Raw genomic sequence first — 26,017 nt, forward strand, 5'->3', positions numbered from 1 at the left:
AGATGCAGGTAGCTTGATTAGGTCTAAATGCAAATGGAAGTGGTTAGTTAGGAAGACGTGTGCAAGCAAAGATTAGCCCGGTAAGGTATTTGAAGACATTGAAGATTCACATCTTGGTTTTGGGGGGAATACCCCTTAGTACTCCCGAGTCTCATCCGAGCCTTGATTAGTTAGATTATCACAACCTTTTTAAGATAGGTCATCATTTTTCTAGGGTTCTAGAGTAGATACTTAGATAGGTTATGTTTATCAGACCTTACATTGAGGTGCTTGATGAACTTTGAGGCGGGTCCCCCAATTCACATTTTTGGGACCAAGTTTTTTCGGTAACACCAATTTTTTGAGCCGCATCCCACCCTTTCTAGTAGATATTGACACATTGTCAATGATCATTAGGTGTTCATGTTAGCCTTTATATATTACTCCATTTCCACACTATTGGAGTCCTATGTTATATGGTGAAATTGCTTAGAAATTCCAAGAAGAAAACATACAAAAAAATGAAGAAAATTGGAAAAGCGAAGACAAAAAGAGACAATAATAGAAGATTCAAGAAAAGCAACAAAAACAAAAAGAAAAATAAAGAAAAAGAGCTACACAAAATGAAAATCCAAGTTCAAGCACTCTCTCCTAAAAAAAAAATCAAAAAAATCAAAAAAAGTAAAGAAAAGATGAGAGAAATAAGAAGACAGAAGATCAAGCAGTAAGGAGACTGAAGACCAAATAACAGAAGTTCAAGATTGAAGATTTAGGTTGTTAAGTTTAGATTTAGGATGAGTAGATTTTTCTTATTTTATTTTATTTTTGATTTTTGGTGAGAAAATGCAATGAAGGTGAGATGGTAGACTGTAAAGGATAACACAAGGGAGAAACCCCCGAAGCTGGATGTTTGTCCGGAGGCCGTGCTGCAAACCCTATTTCGTTACTATACAATTTAGCCTGAAAAATGTATGGATCATCGTGTGTGAAGAGGCTCCTTTCTTTCATGCATTATGGTCTGCATTGGTGATTTAAAGTGCCTTCAATGGGCGCATCCCCTATTTCATTTGTCTTTTACACTCTACTGGCTGCCACTTTCAAACGAGATCTATTCGCCCATCAAGTAGCTCGAGAATGTGGTTTTTGGCTCTAAAGTGGGGAACATTTGGAAGATGCGGAGGGTCCATGCAAGACTAACTCTGACCATGTTGACTGATATTGACCAAGTTCTATGGTATCTTTCTTTTTCCTTTTTAGCTTAGTTTATCCCGAGTTCATTTTAGTCTTGTTCTTACTTGAGGACAAGTAAGGTTTAAGATTGGGGTGATTTGATAGTTTATTTTATTTCCTTCTTTTTTATAGTTTATTTTAGAACTTTTAGCACTTTTTATTAGTATTTCATTGTATATTCTTTATTTTCTTTATCATGGATCGTGTCGAGTACTTTCTATTTTGCAGGGTTTTAGAGTCTCGATGCGGTTGCAGTTTGGCTTGGAGATGGGCTTGGTGGGCTTTCAAAGCATTATTGGGCTTTCTGGAGCTTGAACTATCCATTTGAAGCTTGAAGATGGACTTGGACTATCTATTTGAAGCTTGAAGATGATTGGCCAAATTTGAATCATATGAGGTGTGGAGGGGACCAAGGAAATATTGAGTAGTAGGATGGAGTAGTGGAGAAAAAAAGAGCCAATAGCATTACAACATCGTTTGCAAGGGTGGAGTCTCAGCCGCGCAAACTTGTAAGGGTACCCGCGCAACTGCACACTTTGGGGCATTTTGGTCATTTTGCTTATCATTTACCTTTGGGGGTTAGGTTTGGCAGCCAGACTTCGATTTTCCACCATTGGAACACCTTGGAGGCGATTTTTGAGTGCTTAAGCTACATTCTCCTCATCCTTCTATTAATTGTTATTTTCTTGATGCAAAAACACTTTTGTGATTGTTATCTTGTCGTCGTGAGTGGTTAATCTCTTTATTTTGGTGGACTTGGGCTAAAACCCTTGGATATTTGTAGGTTTTGAAGGATTAATGCTTGATTTTCATTTATCTTATGTTTATGATTCTAGTTCATATTTCTTATGCTTGTTTAATACTTTGATCATGTGCTTAGTACTTGAATGGGCAATTGTTGGTTTATTTCTTTGATTTATCATTGAATCATTAAATTTGCTTAGAACAAGGGCTTTATGATAGTAGAAATCATCTCTAGCTTATTGATGTGTGTGAAATGCACTAGTTTTAATCCTACTATTTTAAACACAGATTAAACACATGAAAGGCAGTGTACCTATTGATTAGCAGTATAGTTCAAGCAAGTAGGGTATCGAACACAGGCAATGGTAACAATTAAGCTAACTACTAGAATTATCTAAATAAAAACAAGTAATAAAAAGATGGGTTTTCTCTAGTTTTGCAAAACTATAAACTTAAGCGATTAACTAACACTCAAACAAAGACAATTAAAAACTAAAGCAAATAGAAAGTAACTAAATTCAATAATAAAAGAGACTTCTGTTCAGGTTCGACTCACTTATTCCTATGGTTGATTTCATGGCAAGTGCAATGGATTAATTTATCATTGGCTACCGATTAATGTGATTAGATTCATGTTCATTATTACTAATCCTTAGCAAACAAATTAATTCAAACAGTGGCCAATTGGTTAAACTAACAAGTTTCCTAGTATTTTGATTCGGATCAAGTAAGACTTGTAATATTAGCTAATTAAATCTGGAAATTCAATCAACTCATGTATGGTTGTTCATGTAGGGTTATGAGCATTCTAACACTCCTATGATGTATATGAAACCCTAAATACCCTGGATCTATGTTTTCTCTATTATACATGCAAATATCAATTTTCCAAGGTATTGTTCTAACTAGCATAATATAAAGTACATGTAATATCAAATCTAGTAGAATTACATACCTCTTTGTTGTAGCTTGATTCCATGGAGCTCAAGAGCCTAGTGCCCCAAGTGTGACACCTCAAATGGTTCACACAACATCAAAACAACTTGGAATAACCATGAGAAGAGATACTTCACTCTAGAAATCGGATTGCCCTCTTGTGTATGCACTAGTGCCGATTTCACCAACCAATGGGGTCTTTATATAGTGTGCACATTAGGGTTACACCATGTAACCCATGACTTTACCCATTCCTTATGATCCATAGGTTTTAACCTCCATGGAGTATCCATGGGTCACCACATGGGTTATACCCAACATAAGGAATCATGGATCATAAGCCCACATATATAAGGATGAATGATTTACACAATTAATCCCCATATATTTAATTAGTCTCTTTTGATCACTAAATTAATTCCAAATTAATTATTGATCAATACTAATTAAATAATATGATTTCATATTAATATATTAGAATTATAATATATTAATATGTCACAAATATCCTCTTCTCACAAAAGGTCTATCCAAATGTCCCGATGCCATGCAACCCAAATGGACCATGCCGGTTCGGGTCAAGTATATACCAATTATAGTTATGGGCTTAGACACTAATCCAACAGTCTACCACTTGGATAAGTCTAATAACTATTATTGCAAGTATGACTCCAACCTGACCAACAATCGTAGCTCTTAAAAGCTGATGTCGAACTCTGAACAAATCACTGACGCGTCCATTAGATAAGTGATCATATATTCCTCCATTCTAGATATCATATGGACTGAGACATGGATTATAATCATTCTCTCTGTCCATTTATTGTTTCCCGATTTCTGATTTATGACGACTGACTAATTAAACAAATCAAATCAGTCCAAGCTTGGCCAAGCACTTAGGGTGTCATCACTAAATCATCGAGGGGCCCACACATATCGCTTTTATCCCTTTAAGGGTAAAAGGAATGGATAAAATTTGACTCATATGCTTGTACTAACTACTTGTTGAATCATACACAAAGGCACGTTTTATAACATCGAGTTACCACTGCATTTTCGTGCAATCAATGTATAACCAACTCATAGTCAACAACTCATATCTCTAGGTTTGAAGAATATAAGATATTATCGTCTCATGATTCACTTGTGATAAAATCCATGAAGTGATTCTAATGAGCATGGGTTTAATCCAATACTCAGAACTTATAAGCACTCATGAATGTTGTAGCAACTTATGTTATGTCCAACACCTTGGACATCTACAAGCCAACTTCATGATCGTCTTGCCTTAATACCTACTTCCAATGTATTATCGACTGTGGATGGTTTGAATAACTTAGTTATTCGGGAAGTCAAAACATGCAAAGTGAAACACAAGAATAATACTAATCCTATATGGCCCCAACACTTTGAGTGTAAATAAAACACCTTTTATCTAAGCACCATATTGATTACTCATTATTCATTGTATAATGTTTCGATTTATCAACTTAATACTTGAATAAAAAACAATATTCATGCCATGCTCCAAGCATGCACACTATGTTTGTCTAAACAATAGCTATGCCATACTCTAAGTATGCACACTATGTTTGTCTTATGATCCTTACTTTGTGAAACAGATCAATTGACAATATTTCAATGATGCTCATTTCACAATCCCAATCCTTATTGTAAATGTAAGAATACCAAACTCTTGCCATTTACTATAATCTATTAGATTCTAAACTTATATGCAATGATCCCCTTACAATGAATATGCACACAAGTCACATAGACTTGGCAACAGACATTACAAAGTATTCCAATGGAGAGAAGTTCCATGGAAACGAAGTCTCACATTCAAAGTACATTCCTTTGAACACCCTTCTTGCATTAAGTTCTCTAATCTTACACAGATTCAAAGAATAACTTCCACCTATGGAGACAATTCCATATTCCCATTTTGACTATCACTTCTGAACAAGAGTTGCCTCCTTCCAGAATATGTCAATATGGTCCTATCTCTATACTTCCAATTGTCCATGAGCAACCAATCTTTGGCAAACCTCAGATTGTCCTCGACAATTGCTAAAAATCATTTTAGTCAAATCCAATTCTATTCCTTTTTCCCTCTTAACGCCCTAGGCGTTTTGAAAATTTAGAATGGATAAATATTATATCACATGTAATAGATCCTATACCCGAAGCATATGAGACCCGATTCATGATATAAAATTTTTTATTTTACATGTTCTCAAAATTCGAACTATGAAGAGGGATGTCGTAATCATAATCGAATTTTGAGAATGCAACATATATAGAATTTCCTTATGTTGAACCATTCCAACATAACATTCATATATATCATTGACTAAAGTTTCCTTATGTTGAACCATTCCAACATAACATTCATATATATCCTTGACTAAAGTTGATTAAAATCTCAATCTAAGCTTTTAGAATTGGAATGAAGTATAAATCCTCTCCCTTAATTATAGCAAAACAACTTTTCAAAGCGAATTGAACCTTTTGTTTTCTATAATTAACATTGCTAACTTGCAACACTAACCATAATAATCATGCTCCCACTAGCACAATGATTATTATCTTACTAACACAACACTTATGCTCCCACTAGCTTTGACATGTACTCAGAAATCAACTGGACTTCTAGAAATCAATACTTTATTGACTTTCTTGCCAAAGTTCAGATTTCTGATACAAGATTACTTTGATAAGACTTTATCAAAATCATACACCTTTCCTTAGATAGCTCACATGTTTGTCTAGACCTTTTGTCATTCTCACTAGTTAGTGTGTCGGTTAACCACACACGCTCCACTAACGACATGAGAATGCAAATATCACAATTGCTATCTACTTAAAATCTACTTAGTGAAAGCGTTTCCTCACCATCATTTTCATGAATCGGAGAGAAACCTTATGACACTTAGATTTTTTTATGGTGTATGTATTCCTATCCATGTGAATTTGTCAAAAACATAATCACAAGACAGGGTTAGTGACAAACCCAAACTCATATGGACTGAACTTGTTCAATCTTAATTTCTTGACACTTGGCAGCTCAAGGGCCTACCATTGCTTCCACATTGTTATGCAAACAATTGAGAGCACATAGAACTCACAAGCATAGTCAACTTTAACTGGAATAGGCACAAAAATAAGAATATGTCAACACGATAGGTTACAAACCTCAAGTCGTGGGCTAGTGATTAACAATACTCTTGATTAGTTCTTGAAACCATCTCAATATTTTTAAAGACTCCCACTGACCTCTTGACATATAAGATTCTCTTTTGTCAAGAATCATTCCTTGACAAAACAAATATTCAAGAGTTAGTGCGGATTCTTATCAAGTTAAACACTTCTCACAATTGGTCTTAGTTGGTCTTTGTCTTATCCAAAACATCACAACTTACCAATCTCAAATGTACAAGAGTAGAAAACATTTTACTCTACATTTGACAAGTGTTTTACACCTTTTTAAGATTATGTCACTCAAGGCTCAATCTTGGATTATGACTCTAAGATTTGATTTTGGAACGAAGTATGATTTATCTTTTGATTTAACCATTTCAATAATTCACGATTCCTCTCCTTAGCCAAACAAATGCACTAAGGTGTCCTTAGAGGATCAATTGTGATATGGTTTCATAATCACCAAGATAACCATAAACCAAGATACTTATGCACTCTCCCACCTTTTCAGATTGGAGAAACTTTTATCTTCCTGCCTAATTTGATTCTTCTCATTCGTCCTGCCATACATTGAAACTTTTCCAATGTTTCAGAATTACACTTAAACTTGTAAGTATAACCATATTTACTAAACTTTAGTAAATCATGACGAATAATCTTATCATTCCGTGTGGTCGACTTGACCAGCGCACAACCAAGTGTATCCAATCCTTTAGTCCTTCACTTTACTCACATATACATGTGAGCAAGGACTTAGTCTTAATTTCCCAAAGATGAAAATTCTCATTCATCACACAATACAACTTGCATGATTCCAAGTTCTATCCAACTGAAACTTGGGTGATGAGAATCTTTCCTTATTTGGTAAATTATGGCAGTACCACAAATGAAAGACTCAAATCCATTTTACAATATTTCTTATCAATGGAAACATATAAACAATAATTTTTCACAAATGTCATTGTAAGGATACTTAAAATAAATCAAAACCTTTTCTTTTATTTTAAAACTTGCAGAAAAATCTTATCCTTACAATGCAAATACATATGAAAAACATGTTGTTATATATTCCTAAGCAATATATCATAACTCTTAAGCATCAACTCAAAATTCTGATCATCGAACCATGCGATCGAGATCCATCTTCGCGATCAGATCAGCATACTCTTTCTTTAGGTTTCCTTTGGTTCTTCCAAAACATCAAAATGTAATTTACATTACATCATGTATTAAGAATCTCCAAAAGAGACTTCATAGAGTTAGATAATGGACTTTACCTGAAGCAAAGTCAAACTTTTTGACTTTTACCATCCTTATGAACTTTTCAGGTAAATTCGGCAGCTTCGCAACCAATGTCCCTTCCTTTGGCAAAAGAAACATATGGACCTTTTGGAAATGGTACACTTGATTGTCTCAGACTTAGCCTTTCTCTTTACCATTGTTCAAATGACTTGACCATGGCCAATCCCTTTCTATTGGGAAGAGAAAGCTTTTCTGGACTTCCAATGTCACCATTGTCAATGTCCAAATAGGTTTGGGAAGTAGATCTTCCAATCTAATTTGCTTTACCAATGCTCGAAATCATTGCTGATTTAGCAGCATCAAGCAAATAGGTAAGATCACTAAGGGTCATGTTGTGATCTGTCATCAGGGAGTGATTGAAGAACCAAGTCAACAACCAGCTACCTCGAGACTTCGACACCCGACTCTCCCGGCTTGCCAATATGTGACTTAACCTCCAAGATGTAAGCACATATAGTCTTTGCTTGCCAATAGGGATTAAGTGACTTAGAACTTTTCAAGTCTTGAAACTTGTGGGATAGGGAGAATTATTGGAGGAGGTGGAGGAAGTGAAGCATGATTTCCAGTCCCATTAATGCACAACAAAGGGATTAATCTTTCACCTTGATTGCCATGTGGGATATCATCTTTATTAGGAAGGCTTGTTCCTAAAGATTTGGGAAGACCATAGTTGTCTGAAATAGACATTTATAAGGGAGAAATTCAAATTTAGTTGATTTAAGTCCTTAATATAACACCCAATATGAAATATTAAGGCTAGGACCCAAAAAACTATTTATAACTGGAAGAGGGATGTCGTAATCCAAGTTATAAAATATTTGAAGGTAGGTAAATGACGATTTACCAATTTCCACCATGAAAAACAAAATAAATTATTAAGTTTTAATTGGATTGAAACTCCTAGATCTTTTGAGATTCATTGAACTTTCAATGGCATGTTTAAATCTCGATTGTGCCCTCTCAAGTTTGTGACTGGGATGTCGAGGATCACAAACAAGGTGTGAATAATCATGCAAATTTACTTGGCACCCTTAACTTTATCACCTAATTTATGTGCCGGTTAACCACACGCGCTCCACCAATCGATGATAAACATTAAGTTACCCTTTGCCACACATTGTCAGTCCCATGTTAGTGTGTCGGTTAACCACACACGCTCCACTAACGACTTAACAAAGGTGCAAAGTGAAATTTCATGGGTTAGCACCTAGTTCACATTTTACTAAGTAACTAAGATTGGGAATTTATAAGTGTTTAGTTAGTTAGTATTTATCATTATACTTTTAATGAAGGGAGAATTATAGTCCTTATCCTACCCGTTCGGCTAACGACCCTCCACCAGTCAAGGAAGCGGTGGGTGAGAGTGGATACCCATTAAACTGCCATTTTATAGGCAATAACCTTATACCCCCCCCCCCCTTATAGACCGGCTTCGTGAATGAGGCCTACTAACAGTAAGACTGACTTATGCTTATACATATCTATATAATTAAACTTTTAATATAATAATAGTATAAGGGTTGAATTTTAAACTTTTAAATTTCTAGGGTTTGATTTGGAATTAAAGTATATATAAGGGGTAAACTTTACAAATTCCAAAACTTGAGGGCAAGTATTGAAACTATTCAAAACTCTTGGATTTTCATAACTTATGAGTTTAATTAAAGTTTTAAAAACTTTAATGAAGAGATTCTTGAACATCCATAACGTGAGGACAAGTTATGAAGTCCATAAAACTATTTATGAGAAAAAGACTCTTCATTTTGTAACCTATGACACTTTTATGAGTTTTAAGATTCATAAATGTGACGTTTCATATAACTTGAGGACAAGTTACAAAAACACATTTTATGAACTACTTTTAGATCAATTTGGATTGAAAACAACTAACACATAATTTTTTCATTAATCTAAATTAACTCATAAAACAAGGTGACACAATAAAACTTGGTAATCCATAACTTGAGGACAAGTTATGGAGTCCATACAATATCATTAAGATCAAGAATCACTAACAAACAATTTACACATAATTCCTATGATCTACCAAAACTCATAAGCATGAACAATCCATATCAACAATTTTCCAGAATCATATAAACATATATAAAACTTGAAACTTTGATAATAACTTTGAAATTGGTTTACCATAATCATTACCACATTAAAAAACAGGTTTTATAAGTCCAAAACAGTTGAAGGTAATGATTCTAGACCAATTCCAGCCTTAAAAGTCGAAAATATGTTGTCAGGGGCTTCTACTCGTCGAGTGTATGAACCTACTTGACGAGTAGGATGAATTTCTTCATGGATTCGGCGAGTCCATCAGTGGACTCAATGAGTCCAGTGCCCAGGAAGCCAGAATTTTCGATTTTTAAGCTATTTCAGCATGTATAACTTGAAAACAAGCCTAGGCTCTGATACCACTGTAGGGTTATGAGCATTCTAACACTCCTATGATATACATGCAACCCTAAATACCTTGGATCTATGTTTTCTCTATTATATATGCAAATATCAATTTTACAATGTATTGTTCTAACTAGCATAATATAAAGTACATGTAATATAAAATCTAGTAGAATTACATACCTCTTTGTTGTAGCTTGATTCCAAAGAGCCCAAGAGCGTAGCGCCCCAAGTGTGACACCTCAAATGGTTCACACAACATCAAAACAACTTGGAATAACCATGAGAAGAGATACTTCACTCTAGAAATCGGCTTGCCCTCTTGTGTATGCACTAGTGACGATTTCACCAACCAATGGGGTCTTTATATAGTGTGCACATTAGGGTTACACCATGTAACCCATGACTTTACCCATTCCTTATGCTCCATGGGTTTTAACCTCCATGGAGTATCCATGGGTCACCACATGGGTTAAACCCAACATAAGGAATCATGGATCATAAGCCCACATATATAAGAATGAATGATTTACACAATCAATCCCCATATATTTAATTAGTCTCTTTTGATCACTAAATTAATTCTAAATTAATTCTTGATAAATACTAATTAAATAATATGATTTCATATTAATATATTAGAACTTATAATATATTAATATGTCACAAATATCCTCTTCTCACAAAAGGTCTATCCAAATGTCTCGATGCCATGCAACCCAAATGGACCATGCCGGGTCGGGTCAAATTATAGTTATGGGCTTATACACTAATCCAACAGTTCATCATACATGCTTACACATTAATGTACTTATTTTCTAGTTAATCTTAGGTTCATTGTGACACCCATAAAATTCAAGCTAATTTAAAACTTTTTCAAACATCCAAAAACCATTATTTTATTACAACTTGTTTTCAAAATAGTTTCATATCAGAGTATCCCAGAAACCCAAATCAAATATGAGGAAGTGTATGGTCACGCCTTTGCCTTCCCGCGGTCATCCGATGAACCTGAAACAATAATCGATAAATGTAAGCTCGAAGGATTAGTGAGTTACCCCCAAAATACCAACTCATACAAACGATAATAATATCATATCAACAAGAACAACATACTATGGGTCCAATCAACCATCGGGTTGGAATACCCCATGCCCTCAACCAACAGGTTGGAATGCCAACATGCTATGGGTCTAATCAACCATCAGGTTGGAATACCCCAGGCCCACAACCAACAGGTTGGAATGCCCACATACTATGAGTCCAATAATCATCGGGATGGAATACTCACGGCTCACAACCAACAGGTTGGAATTCCCAGGTCTATTGGCTTTCGCACAAAGCAGATAAGCCTCAACCGCCAAACAACATGTACACATATAACAGATAATCACATAGCAGTCTATAAACAACAAATGATCTAACGGATCATACCACATAACATATAATACCATCCTATTTACCAGGATACCGATCTAACAGATCATACCACATACTACATAATACCATCCTATCTACCAGGATGCCAATCTAACGAATCATATATGCATACAACATATCAATAACTACCCGAATATCAATCCGGAGGGACCAACCTAATGTCGTAGACCCTGTCAGTATAGTGAGGAGAACTCACCTGGCACTGCTGAAGTCCCGCGAATAAAACCTAGCTACTAGTTGACAGATTCTCGAACTGTCAACATCAAACAATACCCAATTAATAATTAGGTTCCAAGCCCAAGGTCCAACTCACACTACAAAAACCCAATAGTCAAGTAACGGGCCAAAGCCTAACACATGGCCCAATTTTCCAAATTGGGCCCTACCCTTCACATGGGCCTTACCCCTTAGGCCCAACCATCTCTTCTGGTCCAACTACTTGGCATACTAATGGCCCAATCTCTCATAATCATAAAGGCCCAGTTATGGCCCATCTATGGTCCAACCACCAAAACCCAATAAGAAGGCCCAACTCAAGGCCCAAGTGAAACATAGGGTTTTCACATGAAATGACAATTAAGGTTAAGTGTTCCTACTTAACCCATTAAGGACTTAATCCATTAAGGGCTTAATCCATTAAGTCCATTATTGCCTTAGGTTTATTTGCCAATGATTATAATTTATTATTTTAAGTTTATTAAATAATTCCCGTGTGTATGTCCCGATTAATTCCCAAAAATTAGGGTTTTAAGCCATTAGGGTTTTCCAAACCCTAATTAGGGTTTCCTACCCAATATTAGCCCATTAATCAATTGTTTGCGATTTTAGGTCACTCTGGGCTTCATTGGGCCCATTGGGGTTCTATTGGGCCCACTAGGGTTTCATTGGGCCCATTCTGTCCAATCATCCCAAACGAGGTCCAAACGCAATCAAAGCACACTGCCACCCGACACGGCGGCCGATGGCGGCAGCCACCACCCTACGGTGGTGGTTTAGACTTTTCTTTCATTATTCTCATACGAATTACAATGCAATTTACAATAATATCTAAACAACACACACACACACTCATAAAATAATACACACACACAGCCACCCCTTGTGGTGGCCGGTGGTGGTTCATGGTGGCAGCTACCACCTCACGGTGGTGGTGGTGGCTTTTTCCGGCCAACTAAACACCCAACACCACTTCACTATCATGAAAAACATGCACACATAAGTCTTCTGTTTGAAGAAGGAGACCATCCACCCACCTAGTGGCGTAAGGCCGCGACAGGGGCATGAAAGCGGGCAGCAGCGGCGTCATCGACAACAGCCACCATGGCCGGCAGCCATGGTGGTTTCCCTCGGGTTTTTCTTGCCAATCGAACACATACACGCGTACCCTGACTAACAACAGTGACAAACGACCACCCCCGACAGCGAACTCAAATTCAGTTGTTCCTCACGGTGGTTTACGGTGGTAGCTAACGGGAAGAAGTGAAGGAGGAGGTGGCGTAGCAGCAGCGAAGTTCTGGCTCCTCCGACTTCAACAGCTAAGGTGGCGGCTGGAAAGTCACGTGCGATGGCGCTTCTGGTGGTCCTACGGTTCCCACACGACGAAAGTTTCCCCAATCGGTGCTCATCCGGTAAGTTGTGACCTCAACAGCGGGGTGGCGGGCGGCAAAGATGGCGACCGACTCTTGGCTTGGTGGTTTCTGGATTCGACGCCAGCGATGATGTAGTGGATCCGAGCTTACGGTGGTTACACCATTAACGAGGGCTGGAGAGGGGGTATAAGGGTGGTGAAGTTGGCGGCTGGGAAATAGGGTTAGGGTTAAAGAAGGCAGCTGATATATACCTGACTCCCTTATAACATTTTTACCATAATGGCGAAACCAGCCCCTCCATCTTCTTTTTCTTTCAATTTTAATCCAAAAGTTACCATTTCTACCCTGGCTTCAAGAATCCTTTCCAAATCAAATTCATAATTTACCCAACAACCCCTCTCACAACAAATCCTTTTCAACATAGGTCCAAAATTTACTTTTTAACCCCTGCTCCCATAAATCCTTTCATGTTCCGTCCAAAAGATACCAAATACCCCCTGACTTCTAAATTCCTTTGCAAAAATAAATCCCAAAATTACACTTTAACTCCCGAAAATTCAATTTTTGTCGTTTGGCTTCCCGGAACCAACACCCCACTAATTATTATTTAATTTTGAGCTCTAATAATATAAAAAAAATAATAAAAATTACTTCTCGAGGTTCCAGGTTTATTATTTTAATTATTCTATTTAAAACAGGATGTTACAACTCTCGCCCACTTAAATTTGATTTCGTCCTCGAAATCGTTTCTTATCATCCCTTACACGCCAGTCAACTTGAACCTCATGGCCACAATTACAAGCATACCCCAGCCTTTCCAAGGTAACCGTATCCAACCCTCGCAGGGTTCTGAAACCTGATGATACACGAATTCCTCACAATAGGATCATCTTACTCAAGCCGAAATTTGTAGTCTCAAGATGGTCTGGCACCCTGACAGATTACCCATACTGGATCATTATTGTTGAATTTATTGCACTTATTTCCCAACTGGCTACTCAACTGCTAATAACCTGGGGTTCCCACCCGAAAATAGAATCATAAATCCCACACTGCTACCTATAACTCTCTTCTTGACAAGAGATTAGGTACTTCTTCAAGAGAAATTCATTCCGATAACCAATTCCTAGCGATATAATGAACAACGAGATGTAAATTGGGAGATGAACCCTTTTGGATCATCACGACAATGTTCCCATTGGTTACTGAACCACATACATATAATAACCGGCTCATAAGCCTAAACACTCATACCTGGCCCAATCAGCCTCGGGCTGGGATACCAGGCATGCCCACGACGGGTCCAGTCATCCTCAGGATGGAATACCCTTGTATCATGCACATGTTTGGCCCAATCAACCCTCGGGTTGGCATACCAAACACATCAGGTCCAATCAATCATAGGGTCCGGTCATCCTCGGGATGGAATACCCTAGATTAGTATAGCACTATATACGAAACTCGGGTCTAAACTCATAACTTGAAGTTTAAGGACCTGCCCTTGTATTTCTCACAAAATCTTCTGATTCCTCCTAGCCGATTACGGCTCCCCCGAATCTCAACAATATGTCCATTCCGAAAGCGCTCAAACAGAAGAATCTGGACTACTAAGATCATCAGGCCCACAACCTATGACTGGAATGCTCCTGATAAACTATCAACCTTGTCCAAAAGAAAAGGCCTAACCAATGTCCTTCACAACACCAACCAGGGCCACAATGCTGAAATCCCACTATGCCCAATCTACCTATATAACAAGTTGCTTATTCAAAAAAAATCCTACAAACCATGGTCACACACAACCCCGTAATAGAATGATAGACGAACTCTAGATCCAACTTGCAGACTATAACCCAGACCTGATCACACATAAGTCGAACCAACTCTATTGCCACCTTGAATACCCATAGATACATACGAAGAACCACTGCCATGCACATAATTCGGAATCCCTAACTCCATACTTACTCGCCACAATGCCCATACTTGCTCGAGACTGGTCCGATTCTACTAATACAAAACTAGTCCGAGAAGACTTCCACAATTATCCCGAAGGTTACCGAAACACGAGTATGATCGAATCAAAATTCTATTTCACCATTGAGGGGAAACATACCCCAAATACTTAGGAAATATAAGCACACTGCACAAGGAAATTGGTGACACGTTTCTAGCTTCTCAACTGTCGCCTCTTAAATTCCTTCGGAGAATTCCCGCTTCCTGAGAGGTTCACAGATTAACGCCGGTCCGACCCTTCTTGAAACTGCAATCTGAACAGCAACAGACAAAACTTTCAATGGCTGACGCTTAACCTGAGAATTCCCAATTTCTGCTATCAAGAACCGAGAAGACGCGATTCACAAGATGGGGAGTTTTACCGAACTCCCAACTCACACAACCCTCAAACCAAACAACCACTTGGGTTGTCTTCCTTCCTGACAACGATGCGAAACTTATCTCATTTCCAAACCGCTCCTGCTTCTGAATACCGGGATAATTCTCCCCCACTTAGATTCGACTAAGTCTTCACAATACATGAAAGTTGGAGAATTCTCAATCCTTCTCACTTTCCAATGATCGATCTGATGACAACCAGACCTTTCCAACTAGTACTCCTTTACTAGCCAACCCCAAATGATCACACGCTTCTAATAACTAGATGAACACTTCCTGAATCCGAGGGAAACCAACAATCCCTAATGCTCGAATGATCCCACACCCAACTCTTGAAGTCCAAAGATAGATGCTCCAACTAATGTCTCAACGACGAGCTACTTCCCTTGGCGCTTTCCTCCGCAAATCAATAACGGTTACTAAAACCACTGAATCTTGACAATGCTGAATAACCATCCTGTGGGACCCTGTCCGCAGACCTCCCACATAATACCCTTCTTCCCAAAGTGCTCCAAACAAATGTCTTTCTCTCGAGCTTCTAGAAATCATATCATTCAGGGTCTCGCACCCTGACATCACTCACCAGCTCAATTGTCCACAACTGAACTGTAGTAGCTGAAGCAACCTCTGCCCTAAACTGGGCTACAACTGCTCCCAAGACATAGTCTCCAATCCTGAAAGTGCAATAGATCGCACAATCAATCCTTACCTCCTGATACGATAGATCCAAGGCGAATCGGATCTTAGCTCCTATGCCTCGGAACGGTAATCGCGTACGCTTCACGAGATACTCATACCACATCGACCCACCTGCGCTCACGAAATACTGACCCGAGCTGGAACACAACCTGATCCTGGGGTCCCAAGTCTGCTCACTTCTTCGAGCTCGAAAACCGAAAAGGCACAATCCTTGCCCTATAAAACGACATTCCAACCCACCAATTAACCATTCTACTCCCAGCTGCAAAACTCTAGCTGAAAATAATCATCACTCCTTTTTGGAGTCCCCGTGACTCGCATTACGGCCTCGAGCAAAACCCCCGAAGCCTCAATTCCAGAAATTCTTGTGATAGCCACTCCCGCTCAGCCCGCGGAATGTAATGAGTACAGAATATATACGTGGTCTCAAGTAACTGCAACCCTCTGCTCATCAGAATATGTCCCAGTAACAAGTCCCGGTACTAGACAGCTTGACCAGCTCCTCCCCTTTCCGTCGTTACATCTGCTTTAGCTGTCGCGACAACCGTCTCGGCAATGGCTGCATAGCGCTCGTCGAAACACTCAACCATGGCGGTCTTAATAGACCCAAACATCTCCGAAAACTGTTCCCGGAAAACCCCGATCACCTCCTACCGGATGATCTCACTAACACAGTCCTCTGACAATGCTGGCCTATCCTGGCTGCCAGCTCCCGATCCTAACCTGGATCCGATCTCAAGACGTCTCGTAACCACCATTCTGGTAAGACACCAGAAGGATCTCTAATAATCCATAATATGACAGGGGACCAACTCCCAACCCAACCCTATGGGTTGTGACTTCCTTGCTACACGTATGGGTCTTGTGCTTTCAGTAGTACGATCCCATACTACCTTCCACACCTATTCATATTTGTCTCATGTATCATCACAATGCCCTAACAATATACATAATCATAGCGAGTGCTCAATCCCCACTCCTAAAGGAATGCTAAATATCACATAACTGGCCTCCCGGCCTCTCACACCCACCCATCCATGAAACTTCCACCAACCCTGCAGCACTAGTGTATGTTAGCCATACATAACGCTAGACCCCATAGCCTTTTGAATATCCAATCCTACCCTAAGCTCCCAATCAAACAAGAACAGAACATAAGGCCAAATCAAACATTATCAGGCTAAAAGATCTTAATTATGTATAACCGTGATGCATACACTAAGCAACTACAGTAATGATGTCAATCTCATGAAAAGGAAACCCTAGGCTAGCAGGCATCATGTAATCAAACAATTCTATCATGCAATTCCTGAAGATCCCTAGCCTAGCACTAGCATGTTGTTCTAACATATCACATAATCAGATAATTGTATGGTATTTTGGGGTCTACTTACTGGCTCCGGCTGATCGTACACCCTGCATCCTCCTTTGATATTTTGAAAACCCTTTTTTTTTTTAAAAAATCATTTTGAAAATCCTTTCCTTAGTTTGAGACTGGATTCACACAAGTGTTGCTCTAATTCACTCAAACCAAGGCTCTAATACCAACTTGTGACACCCATAAAATTCAAGCCAATTTAAAACTTTTTCAAACATCCAAAAACCATTATTTTATTACAACTTGTTTTCAAAATAGTTTCATATCAGAGTATCCCAGAAACCCAAATCAAATATGAGGAAGTGTACGGTCACGCCTTCACCTTCCCGCGGTCATCCGCTGAACCTGAAACAATAATCAATAAATGTAAGCTCGAAGGCTTAGTGAGTTACCCCCAAAATACCAACTCATACAAACGATAATAATATCATATCAACAAGAACAACATACTATGGGTCCAATCAACCATCGGGTTGGAATACCCCAGGCCCTCAACCAACAGGTTGGAATGCCAACATGCTATGGGTCCAATCAACCATCAGGTTGGAATACCCCAGGCCCACAACCAACAGGTTGGAATGCCCACATACTATGAGTCCAATCATCCTCGGGATGTAATACTCACGGCCCACAACCAACAGGTTGGAATGCCCAGGTCTATTGGCTTTCGCACAAAGCAGATAAGCCTCAACCGCCAAACAACATGTGCACATATAACAGATAATCACATAGAAGTCTATAAACAACAACTGATCTAACGGATCAGACCACATAACATATAATACCATCCTATTTACCACGATACCGATCTAATAGATCATACCACATACTACATAATTGTGACATCCCCATTTTCACGGCCAGAAAAGACCGATTTTGTTTATGCTTGTTTTAAAATCAGAGTAACATTTTAAATAAAAGTGTTGCGGAATTTGTCCCAAAACAAAATATGATAAAGATTTATCAAAAGAATTTCCAAATAAATATATTTCATTAAAAGACTCGGGATGTCATGTTCGATACAGATCAAAAGCATAAACAATACAACATAAGCCTTACTATATTATTTCGTATTTACAGGCCTATAATCTCTTATCTCTCATCCAAACATCTATGCTATTGCGCCACTACCTGTAATACAAGAAACTGAGTGGGTCAGGCTTGGGAGCCTAGTGAGCACATAAGGTTTTTAACCCACAATAAATAAGTTTATTAACTTTATCAAACCAAACAAACCCGATTACCCGTTCCCGTTATCCTCACTTTACGTCCCTAAAACATCTAACAAAAGGAACCTAGTCTAAGGACTTTCATCGGGGTGACAACACATGCTTCGGGGATTCCTCAGCAATTCATGTCAAATAAGGCAACCATGTGGGGGATGGAGTATTGCTGGTAAACACACAGTTCAAATAAACACCTACAGGTTGCGAGTCTGCTAGCGTTCCACTGGACTGTCTAGAATAGTCCGTGGTCGTCATCTATACTCCGCTAGATGACTGGATCATCAATAACATCTATAGTGAGGCCTCTCATTATTTTATTTTGTCACACAGCCACTATTACATCTACCCATGTTTTACCCAACACATTTTGTAGATATAAAATACATATACAGTTTAAATCATTTAAAACATGTATAACATCGTTCATCCAACATAGATAAAGAGTATACAGATAATATGCACACATAGCACGTAATTTATATACAATACTTTATATCTATGTGTAAACTGAAAGTAACTATGCACTCACCTGAAAGGTGGTGACTCTACACTTGAACAGTGCTTCGTTATCTCAAAATTATTTTCCCTCGACAAAACCTAGTATCAATACCACTAGGGTTTAGTCTAACGTTAACCGTGACTAATTAATAGTCTAGCTATTATTATTATTATATAAGCGTTAAACAACACTCTATATAACTCATAATAATAGCCCAAATAATTATTCTAAGGACCTAATAACATTACTATAATTATTTAAAAGCTATATTAAAAATTTCATAGGCGTAGCCCACTTACAGCGGGTTTTAAGGAAAACCGGGCTTTGCTCGGAGCAGCGTTTCCGAACCGAAAGACCCTTTTTTCTCGGGACTCCGGGAGCCTCGGGGCTTCCTTCGGGTGCTAGGGGATCACCTAGGCTTTAGGGAGGGTTAGAAACCCTAGAGAGAGAAAGTACTTAGAGAGATAATGAGATTTGGTGTGAAAAATCTGAGAAATCTCGCATGTATTTATAGGGGACAGCAGCTTCGGAATGTTGGGCGTTCAGCAGGTTACGCGGGGCGTAACTTCGGATAAGAAGACCAGCTGTCTCGCACGTGTCATGCTCCTGGTGGTCAGCCTCGGATCCGGATAAGAACCGAAGTACGCTGGGCATACCCGGCCTCGGACGCGGGGCATAGCAAAGGGGCGACGTGTCCGAATCCGAAGGTCATCAGCGATCAGTAATCGACGGTTGGAAATGTGCCACGTCAGCAACATCGCATCAGGCTTCGCAGATCCGATTCCAAACTTTAAAAATTCGTATCTTCCTCATACGAGCTCCGTTTTTGACGTTCTTTATATCGACGCGTGGGCGGGAACATACTCTACAACTTTCGTTTAGACTCCGTCGGATAATTTTGACTTTATTTTAAAAGTTATATTATTAACAGGCCGGGACAGGATTGGTCCGTTAAAAATTCATAACTTCTTCATCTGACGTATGTTTTCGTCTGTCTTTTTATCGTTACGCTACTATTAACGAGACCTCCGATTCTCATTTAGGTTGTGTCGGCTAAAAACCGCTTGATCTAATATTCGAACTTCGGGCTGTACACCGCTAAGCCGAAACTTCGAAAAATCATAACTTCCTCATACGAAGTCAGATTTGGGTGTTGTTTTTATGGACGCTCTCGGTTTAACATATTCTACGACTTTCGTTTAGATCGCTAAGGGTAAAAGTCAATCTATCGTAAATTCACTATTTATGCTTCTGGGTATCATGCCGGTTCCGTCGCGAAACTTCTACGGGTCATAACTTCTTCGTTATAACTCGGATTTTGACGTTCTTTATATCCATGGAATCCTTGTTTCGACCACTACAACTTTATGTAAAGATATAGAGCTTATCTGTCACTTTAATTTTGACGCTTATTTTTATTCTTTATTAATTATATCTTTATAATTAAGTAATAAGCACACAAATACACATAATTCACATAATACTCAAGTAATTCATCTTTATTACTTCAAAAAGAGTTACAATAGTTGACCTAGACTATTACATCGTCTAAAAATGCTTAGCCCCGAAACCCGGGCGTTACAATTCTCTCCCCCTTAGGATGATTCTGTCCCGGAATCATGCATCAGCAAACAGATGTGGATAGTGACTCATCATGTCACTTTCTGTTTCCCAAGTGAGATTCGGCCCATTCGAATGTTTCCATCGGACTAGCACTAAGTCGACCATCTTGCGTCGTAACTTCTTAGTCTTACGGTCAACGATTGCCTCAGGCTCTTCAATCAGCCTCTTGTTCTCATCCATTCTTAATTCTGAGATTGGAATTATGTCGGGAACTTCTCCCATGAATTTCCTCAGATAACACACATGGAAAGTGTTATGAATACCATCTAGTTCTTCGGGTATTCGAGCTTGTAAGCTTGGTTCCCAATCTTCTGTAGAACTTTAAATGGTCCAATAAACCTTGGACTCAACTTTCCTCGTTTTCCGAATCTTATAAGTCCCTTCCACGGGGAGACTTTAAGCAACATCGAATCCCCAACTTCGAAGGTCATCGGTTGTCTTTTCTTGTCAGCGTAGCTCTTCTGACGATCCTGAGGTTCCAACATCCTTTCCCTAATCACCTTCAGCTTCTCAGCAGTCTCATGGACTATCTCGGGGCCCATAAACTACTTTTCTCCAGCCTCAAGCCAACAAGACGGCGTACGACATTTCTGTTCATATAAAGTATGGTAGGGTGCCATCTTGATGCTCGAGTGGAAACTGTTGTTGTAGGAAAATTCTACCAAAGGTAAGTGCTCATCCCAGTTTCCTTGGAACTCAAGGGTACATGCTCTCAGCATCTCTTCAAGCGTTTGTATCGTTCTTTTGCTCTGACCATCAGTCTGCGGATGGTAAGATGTATTCAAACACAACTTTATACCCAGTTCCTCTTGTAGACTCCTCCAAAACCTCGACATGAAACGACTATCACGATCGGATACAATCGTTAGAGGAACACCGTGAAGTCTTACTATCTCCTTCACGTAAGCATTTGCGAGCTTATCCATAGACCACCTCTCGTTGGCTGCTATGAAGTGTGCACTCTTAGTGAAACGATCCACGACCACCCAAATCATGTCGTGACCGTTCTTTGTCCTGGGCAGTTTAGTCACAAAATCCATGATGATGTCTTCCCATTTAACCATGGGTACAGGTAAAGTTCTAAATTCCCGTATGGTTTCTAATGTTGTGCCTTAACTCTCGCACATGTTACACACTCGGCCACATACTTCGCAACATCGAGCTTCATCGTCGGCCACCAGTAGTAGGGTTTTAGGTCCCTATACATTTTAGTGCTACCGGGATGAATCGAGTACATGGTATTGTGCGCTTCTTCCATCAGAAGGTCTCTTATTCCTCCCGTATTAGGTACCCAGATCCGATCTTGGAATACCTTCAGTCCTTGACGGTTTGTACCGAATACCAACGTCTTTCCCAAACGTTCTTCTTTTCGGTCATTCTTTTCTGAAGCTTCTTCTTAAGCTTTCTTGATACTTTCCACAATTGTCGAGACAACTTCAATTCTCAATGCTCTTGGCCTTTTCCTTTCAAGATTGACTTTCCGACTGAGAGCATCAGCAACAACATTTGCTTTACCGGGGTGGTAAAGTATCTCACAGTCGTAGTCCTTGAGTAATTCTAGCCAGCGTCGTTGTCTCATGTTCAATTCTTTCTGATTAAAGAGATACTGGAGACTCTTATGATCAGTGAAAAGCTTGCACTTCGTACCATAGAGGTAATGCCTCCATATTTTTAAGGCAAATACTACCGCCGCCAACTCCAAATCATGAGTGGGGTAGTTCTTTTCGTGCTCTTTCAATTGTCGAGAGGCATATGCTATCACCTTTTCTCTTTGGGTCAGAACACAACCCAACCCGACTCCAGATGCATCACTATAGACAAGGAAGTCTTCAACTCCATCGGGTAGAGAAAGAATCGGTGCTTCACATAACTTCTTCTTTAGCTTCTCGAATGCTTCTTCGTGTTTCTCACTCCATGTATAAGTAGCTCCTTTATGGGTCAAAGCTGTCAATGGAGCAGCTATCGAAGAAAAGCCTTGGATAAATCGTCGGTAATATCCGGCTAATCCTAGAAAGATTCGAATCTCCGTGGGACTCTTTGGACGTTCCCACTTCATTACAACTTCGATTTTTGTTGGGTCAACCATTATTCCCTCCTGGTTAACCACATGACCCAAGAATTGGACTTCTCGGATCCAAAAATCATATTTGGAGAACTTTGCATACAGCTTCTCCTTCTTCAATACCTCCAACACCTCTCGTAGATGCTTGCCATGCTCCTCCTGGCTTTTCGAATAGATCAGAATGTCGTCGATGAACACTATCACAGATTTATCGAGGAATGGTTTACAAACCCTGTTCATCAAATCCATGAATGCTGCTAGAGCATTGGTTAGTCCAAACGACATAACCAAGAACTCGTAGTGTCCATATCTCGTTCTGAATGCAGTCTTCTCAATATCCTGATCTCTCACTTTCAGCTGATGATACCCTGACCTAAGATCGATCTTTGAGAAGTAGCTCGAACCTTGTAGCTGATCGAATAGGTCATCAATCCTTGGCAAAGGGTACTTATTCTTTATCGTTGCCTTGTTCAGCTCTCTGTAGTCTATGCACATTCTCATGCTCCCGTCTTTCTTCTTCACGAATAGCACCGGAGCTCCCCAGGGTGATGAACTAGGTCGAATGAAACCGTTGTCCAACAGCTCCTGAAGTTGCGTCATGAGCTCCTTCATCTCCGTCGGTGCCAATCGGTAAGGTGCCTTTGCTATCGGTGTTGTACCTGGTAACAAGTCTATCCGAAACTCCACTTGTCTATCAGGTGGTAATCCGGGAAGATTGATAGCTTATTTTATTTCCTTATTTTTTTTAGTTTATTTTAGATTTTTAGATCTTTTTATCATTATTGCATTGCATTGTATTTTATTTATTTTTCTTTTGTATGGATCGTACCGGGTGTTTTTTATGTTGCATGAGGAATTTTGCAGGGTTTTGGAGCTTATCGCGATTGAAGGCTTGGATGAAGTGGGCTTGTGAAGATGGATCATGGATAATTAATTTTGGGTTTGGAGCATCCACATTTGAAGCTAAAAGATGATTGATTGATTTGAATCACATGGATATGGAGGGGACCAAAGGAATCTTTGGTAGTGGAAGGGTGGAGTGGTGGAATGAAGGACCAATAGCATTACAACAACATTTGCACGGGTGGAATTTTCGTCGCGCGGGTACCCGCGCAACTGCCCAGTTTGGGCATTTTGGTCATTTAGCTCACCATAACCTTGGGGGATCAGATCTAGCAGCCATAACTTCGATTTGACACCATTGGAGACCTGGAAGAGGCAATTTTGGAGCTAGAAACCCATTTCCTTTCATCTTTCCAAGTCTTAGGTAGTTTCTTTATGCAATTAGACTTTTGTGATTGTTGTTCTATTGCCATGAGTGGCTAATTTCTCTATATTGGTTAACTTTGGTTAAAACCTTTGAATGTTTGTAGGTTTTTGAAGGATTCATGCTAGATTATCAATTATCTTATGTTTATGGTTCTAGATCATATTTCTTATGCTTGTTTAATGCTTTGATCATGAGCTTGGCACTTGAATGAGCTATTGTTAGTTTATTTCTTTGGTTTTGCATTGAATCATTGAATTAACTTAGAACAAGGGCTTTATGATGGTAAAAATCATCTCTAGTTTATGAATCATAACTCCTTTATGGATGTGTAAGCATTGACATCCTCTAGGAATTGGGGATTCCTTCTCTCTTAAGGCTAATTAACTTCTTGGGTTCAATTGCTTCAATTAAACCCTTGATCTTGATTAAGAAGGTGTGTTGTGGGCTTCCCCAACCTCCATACTACCTAAGAGGAATCTTGGCATATCATGCTTCATGATTGCTATAACCAATTTGGGATGAATGATAAGCTTCATGTTGGATCCTAATGATAAGCACACAAATGTTCATTGTGTTGAATTGCCTTGGTTAACCAATTGTTCCCAACATTTGAGCATCTCACTATCTTGCTTAATTGCAAGTTTTTAGTTATTCAAGTCTTTTAGTTTTAAAGCAATCATAACACCCCCCCCCCTTTTTTAGTTTAATTGTAGTTAGTTAGTTTATTTACAATAGTTCTTTTAGATTGCATTGGTGATTGAATACAACCATTTCCCCGAGGATCGATACCCCTTTTTACCATTATATTATGTTTTATTTGCAAATAAAGGGTGTAATTTGCTTGGTGGACTTGACAACCCACCAAGTTTTGGCGCCGTTGCCGGGGAAATTGGTTATTGTTATTTGATTGTTTATGCCTAGGTCTACAAGAACCGGTGAACTACTCTACAATCCGGAAATTGAAAAAGAAGCAAAAAGGTTGAAAAAGTTAGCCAAACAAGCAAAGCAACAACAACTAGTTCAAGCTTCTTCCTCTTCTCCACTAATCAACATAGAAGACCAAGTTCACACTTCAAGTGATACCGACACCGAGCCGAGTTATCCAATTGTTGGTCATTCCTTTGAAGACATTCCGTTTGAAAACTACATAGCCATGAATCACACTCCACCTCACAATCCCAACCGAAACCCAAACAATCAAGATGCCAATACCCCACCCCAACAACCAAGACAACAACAACAAGAACCTCTCATTGATATGCCACCTTGGAATCAAGCCCCTCCTCAAAACCAACCCAATTATCAACAACCACAAAACCAACAATTCCACCAAAACAACCAACCTCAAACCAATGCTTTTCAAGTACAACAACAAGTACATTACCCAAATCAACCCAATTACCAACACCCTCCAATGTACCAAAACCCGATGTACCCACCACAACAACCTTCCTACAACCAATACCCTAATTACCAACCTTATCCACCACCAATCTACAATCCCCAAAAATACCCATACCCACCTTGCCAACAACCACCCAATTACTTGCAACAATATCCCAATAACCCCAATCCACCCAATCCCCCTCAAGAGTTGACACTTTGGCAAATGATGGAGACAGATGTTACTCATACACCTCTTGGTATTGTTTATCCCGCAAACCGTCGAGGGATTGAATTGAAGTCAAGTTTCATACATCAACTCACCAAGTTCCATGGTTTGGATAGAGAAGATCCTCAAAGGCATTTGAAGTCCTTTCATATGATATGTGTTAGCATGTTGCCTGAAAATGTGACATTGGATGATTTCAAGCTAACTGCCTTCCCGCTCACCTTGGAAGATAAAGCTAGAGAGTGGTTATTCAACTTACCACCGGGATCTATTCACACATGGGAAGAGTTACTCAAAGCCTTCAATAGCAAGTTCTATCCCACCTCCCGAATTTCAAGCCAAAGAAGTGACATTTTGGGGATTCGTCAAGGGGAGAATGAGACTTTTCATGATTTTTGGGAGCGATTCAACAACTTATGTACAA

The sequence above is a fragment of the Lactuca virosa genome, chromosome 1 (assembly GCF_052849685.1).
Source record: "Lactuca virosa cultivar CGN04683 chromosome 1, Lactuca_virosa_CGN04683_v6, whole genome shotgun sequence".
NCBI classification, from domain to species: domain Eukaryota; kingdom Viridiplantae; phylum Streptophyta; class Magnoliopsida; order Asterales; family Asteraceae; genus Lactuca; species Lactuca virosa.